The sequence below is a fragment of the Lissotriton vulgaris genome, unplaced genomic scaffold (genome assembly GCF_964263255.1).
Source record: "Lissotriton vulgaris unplaced genomic scaffold, aLisVul1.2 SCAFFOLD_2668, whole genome shotgun sequence".
Lineage (NCBI taxonomy): Eukaryota > Metazoa > Chordata > Amphibia > Caudata > Salamandridae > Lissotriton > Lissotriton vulgaris.
This window is the reverse complement of record NW_028248977.1, coordinates 130191-135927: the sequence shown is the minus strand read 5'-3', so window position 1 is coordinate 135927 and position 5737 is coordinate 130191.

Sequence of the window (5737 nt, the reverse complement as noted above, 5' to 3'; positions counted from 1 at the left end):
GAGCTGCAACCGGCGGAATCCCGGTTGGCTGACATACAGATAAAAGTCACTGAGTATAACGAGCTAGCAGAGCAAGAGGTTAAATTATTGTCCAAACGTACCAGGGCACGGTATTATGGTGAGGGGGGCGTCCGGGACGTGGACTGGCAGACAGAATTAAAGAACCGTGGGCTAGGCACTGTGGAGTACAGGAGGTTATGGATGGGGACACCACTGTGACGAGTGCGGCTGGTGTCCTGGATTGTTTTGTACAATACCATGAGCAGATGTATGGGCATAGGGAGACGGCAGGGGAGGATGAAATAGCGCAATACCTGGAGGACATAGCATTGGTCTGGCTTTCGAAGGGACAACAAGATTTCTTAATGCATCACATTACGGAGGGGGAGTTTCGAGATGCAATTGCGGCTCTGCCAAACGGTAAAGCGGCCGGAACTGACGGTTTACCATCTGAATTTTATAAGGAGTATGTAGATTTGCTTTTACCTCACATGGCGATGGTTCTGGAGAAGGCGTTAGAGCAGGGACAGATACCAGTAACGATGAGGGAGGCATTGTTGGTGGCTCTGCCGTAACCGTGCAGGCCACGGAATCAATGCGAGTCATATCGGCCTCTATCCCTGATGAACACGGACGTTAAGATTATTGCCATGGTGCTAGCAATGCGGTTGCGACTGATATTGCCGGTTATGGTACTGCCGGCCCAGTCCGGTTTCATCCCCCTTCGCTCCACGACTCATAATTTGAGGGCTTTGTTTGCAGTTCTGCATCTTCTTAAGCCGGATCTTGCTGTGGTGGCGGTACTATTAGACACTGCGAAAGCGTTCAACTCCGTGGCCTGGCGATATATGATAAAAGTCCTGCACCACATGGGAGTGCCGTTTTTCTTTACGTCCTTAATCACTCTGCTTTACAGAAACCCGATTGCTTGAGTGCGGGTTAACGGTCATGTGTCGGCACCATTCTCTGTGCAGAGGGGGACTAGGCAAGGTTGTCTCCTTTCACCCTTACTATTTGCTATCACATTGGAGCCCCTAGCATGTATTCTGCGACAAAGGTATGCAGACACGGCGTTACGATTCCCTCTCAGGTCCCTGGCGGTGTCTATGTATGCTGATGATATGGTTCTGTACGTAAAGGAGCCTGCCCAAAATTTGGAAAAAGTACTTCGGGAATTTATTCGATTTGGGCGCTTTTCGGGCTTATCCATCAATTGCGATAAATCCATATTGTTACCCCTCACGGACGTCGCGCTGCCGTTCCCATTGGAATTTCCATTTGCGTGGGAGACGGAGCCAGTTCGTTACCTGGGGATCTGGGTGCACAGGGATTCCCAAGAGACAATTCGAGCTAACTATGGAGTGGCTATTTCCAAATTCTAAGATCAGGTCACACGCTGGATTCGGCTTCCACTTTCGTTTGCTGATCGGGTTTCCCTGATTAAAATGGTGGTCCTTCCTAAATTTTTGTACTATTTTGTTAACGTGCCAATTGCCCTGACGTCTCACTTTTTTGCTCAGCTTCAGTCATTGTTAATTACATTAGCCTGGGCAGGGAAGAAGCCGTGTCTGAATTGGGATGTATTAACAAAACCTTACGAGTTGGGAGTTTTTGCTGTGCCGGACATGAGACTGTATTATCTATGTGCTCAGGCTCATTTTGCTTCTTACTGGCTTTCGGCTCCACCATATACGCCACACGTAGCACTTGAGGCAAGCGCAGTACTTCCACTGCCCCTAAAGGCGATGATAGTGAATCCGCACTCGGTATTAGACAAGGGTGAAGTGGATACGGTACAGTGAACTTTTAAGGCTTGGGGGAGTTAGGCAAGCGATCGAACAGATTGCCATTATACGCCCCGGGTATGCCGTTGCTGTATCATGCGGAGGTCTCGTATCGAGGGAAATAGAAGCTTCACATTTGCTGCAGGGTGCAGGGATACACACTATGGGAGATGTTTTTCCGATTGCCAAGTCTCTTCCGTTACAGAACTTATTGGAACAGGCGACTAATACAACCACGGCCACGTTCATTTATGTCAGGCTACGAGCTGCGATACGTGCTTTATATCCTTCTTTTCCGGACGAGCCACCGGTGTTAGGTGCCTTACAGTTGCTATATACAACGACCAATCGGGTGAAATTAATCTCGCGACTGTACCGGGCTTCACAGGAGGATGAGGGAGGAGGTGGTGTGATTGCTAGAGCAAGATGGGATGCATGTTTACCTGAACCATTGACCGATGATAAATGGTCTGAGTGCTGTTCTATGATTGGTAGATTTGCAGCGAATGGAAATTTTCGTCTCATTCACTATAAATTCTTGCAACAATGGTATTACACGCCTGCACAGTTGGTTAAGTATGGTCTCCGCGACTCATCAAATTGTGTACAATGTGGTATGGAGGGCGTCGACTTTATACACTTGGCCTGGGGGTGTGAACGTGTGTATGCGTTCTGGGCAGACTATCTGAAATGACATCAATTGAAATTGCTGCTGACCCGTGCTTATGTTTGCTGGGTATGGCCTCTGGAGTGCCTGCCAGAATGAGACGATTGGTAGTGTTGGAGCTGCATATTGCTAAGCACAGAGTGGCTGCTTGCTGAGGTGGGAGACGAGCGCCAGATGTCAAAGTATGGTTGCAAGACATGGCATATTGTCATGATCAGCTGACCTGTTATTATGAAGAACTGCCTGTCACCTCCCGCCCGCTTGATGTTTGGGGCCCATACATTGCGTATATGCTGTCTAAGCTTGATGATGATTGATGTATGATATAGCATGTGGACCCAGTGACGGACAACGGATTTCCCGGTTAGTACAGACTGTGCAGATGTCCACTGCTGAGTTATGACTATGGTGCTGATGTTCTTCTCCTCATCATGTGAATATCCATTATAGGATGGGCATCGGTGGACCCTTGACCTCGCCTCCGTTGTCTGTGACACTGTTTCTCTCAATGAGAAAGCCTTCTGCAGTAAGCATGGCCTGACCAATGCATCAACCAATGCTGCGATGAATTACATTTCTCGTATGCCTCGATTGCCTTCTGATTTTATGCGCTATTGAACGATGACATGGTTGGATCCCTGGGTTGGTTGGGAGGGGGGGGATGTTGAAGTATTCAGTTGTTACTATTGTATACTTAAAAATGAGACTGCTTATAATCTGTATAATGATAATACAAGACTCAGGTTCATCACATTGACTTGCTGTACACCTTGCCTTTGGTCCCAACTATTGAGATTTCTCACGATAATTGAGGTATGTACATGAACTGCTTTGCGGCCGGCCCTCTTTACGGGTTGTAGGCCAAGTGCTGTGTTCTTGTAATAAGGTACAATAAAGGTCTTAAAAAAAAGAAAAATTATTTCCTCATCTTGCCCTACTTCAGCTTGTGAATTTTATAGAGGCCTTTGTCTGCCAAATTATAAGACTTTATCCAGGACCGTTCAAGCTTATTGCAGGGACTCTTCTCCAATCTTCATTCCAAAGAAAACCAAGGGGCAGAAGGTTTTAGTCTATTCAAATTGACTAGCATTAGTGGGGCAACTGTGTCTACGGCAGTCGTAATCCATGCATTAAAGCAAGATGCATCGCTGTCCAGATTGCCTGTCAAATGTGGCAAAGTTTCTAAAAGTGCAGCATCCAGGGTCTCTTAAGTGACTTTCCACCAAACTCTTCTCATTGCCTCATGTGTCCTTTATACTGGCGGCCTAGACTCTAAACTAAAAGTAAACAGTACAAAAAAGTGGTCTGTCCAAGTCAAGCGTAAGGGGGCTCTCACTCTAAGATTCAGGTTATTTGAGAAAATCAGATCTAGCATGTGGCCTGCTCTTTGGGTAGGTGCAGTGACTAATTGCCTAGGGTTAAGGCCATCTAATATTTCCAAAAACTGGGTCACCTGGCTACAGCTGTGGTCATCCACATGAAGAATAAAACCTCCTAGAACTGTACCATTAGAGAGCAGAGCGATAACATGGCTAAGCTCTGACAAGTAGCTAGATGGGCAGTCAGGAGGCCTATATAGTAGTAGCCCGGCCAAGGAGAAGGATGGTGAGGCCCTGACATCAATATTCCAACTAGGACCCACTCTCTCAGTGGTGATCTCAGTTGCCCTTTAGGATAATTTCAACACCGACCACTACCCTGTTTCCGTCTCGGTAAGCATAAACTATCTGAAATCCGGGGGGAGATAGCTAGCATCAGTTCGGGGTTAGTACCCTCCTTCAACCAGATTTCCATTAGGAACATTAGATCCCATGTGTTCTCAGCTAGCGAAAGCCAGATGTCATCTGCATGCTTCGGGAGAGACCTGCAGTTACTCAAGCAGGCTCTAACTTTCAAATTATTAACAATACAGGGACCTAAGAGGGCAGTATTTCCACTATCCAGTCCTACATCTACAACCAAATTAAAATTGCAGGATCTGCAACAGAACTTAGCCTACCCCGTCCCAAGGTCAAGCTTGGCCTTACACAAGCAAATGCCCTTATTCATAGCTAGAAGTGAGTCTTTTGACCATGTAATGATCTTGGAACTGTAAATTTGAGGAGCATAGCTGGCGCTGACCACGTGGACGGGCACAGGCAGGCTTACCTTTGTGCGCCTGTGGCATGCCCACTGCACACTTCCTCAGCGCATCTATGCCTCAGCTCTCATTAAATAGGAGCTTGGACAGGCAGGTCAGAAACTAGACAGTCAACCCTGCAAGATGACCTCCAGCCGGTGTCCTCACAGAGAAAAGGCAAAATGGAAACTCCCTCGAGGCAGGTAGCGAAGAGCTACAACACTCTCCAATGAGGTGAGGTAATGAACAATCGCACTGTGCCCTACCAGACAGAGTTTAAAATAGTCTAAAAGATGATCCCTGCACCCTGCAACATGCAGCAGTGTAGAGAGTAACAGTTATTTAAAAAAATACATACGCACAGTAAGCATCAAAAATACAAAAATAACTCCAAGAGACAAAGCGCCCAGCACAACTTAACTTACGAGAGTCCGCTGCGCACCCACGTCGCGGCTCTCAATAAATAGGAGCTTGAGCAGGCAGGCAGGCAGGTCAGCAACTAGACAGCCAACCCTACAAGATGGCGCCCAGCTGATGTCCCCACAAGAAGAGGAGAAATTGAAACTCCCTCAATGTAGCAAGAAAAGAGCTCCAACACTCTCCGATCAGGTGAAGGTAAGAACAACCACACTGTGCCCTACCAGACAGAGTTTTAAAAAGTCTAAAAGCGGATCCCTGAACCCTGCAACACGCAGCAGTGCAGAGAGGAGCAGGTATTATGAAAAATGCATACACATGGGAAGCATCAAAAATACGTCAAGAACTCTAAGAGACAAAGCACTCAGCACAACTTAACTCACGTGAATCTGCTGCGTGTCCGTGTCACGGCTCTCATTAAATAGGAGCTTGGGTTGTTAGGCAGGTCAGAAACTAGACTGTCGACCCAGCAAGATGGCACCCAGCCTCCATCCCCACTGAGAAGAGGAGAAATGGTAACTCCCTTCAGGCAGGTCAGCAACTAGACTGCCAACCCTTCAAGATGGCGCCCAGCTGGTGTCCCCACAAGGAGAGGAGGTGTCCCCACAAGGAGAGGAGAAATTGAAACTCCCTTGAGGTAGCAAGAAAAGAGCTCCATCACTCTCCAATCAGGTGAGGGAATGGATAATCACACTGTGCCCTATCAGACAGAGCTTAAAAAGTCTAAAAGCTGATCCCTGCACCCTGCAA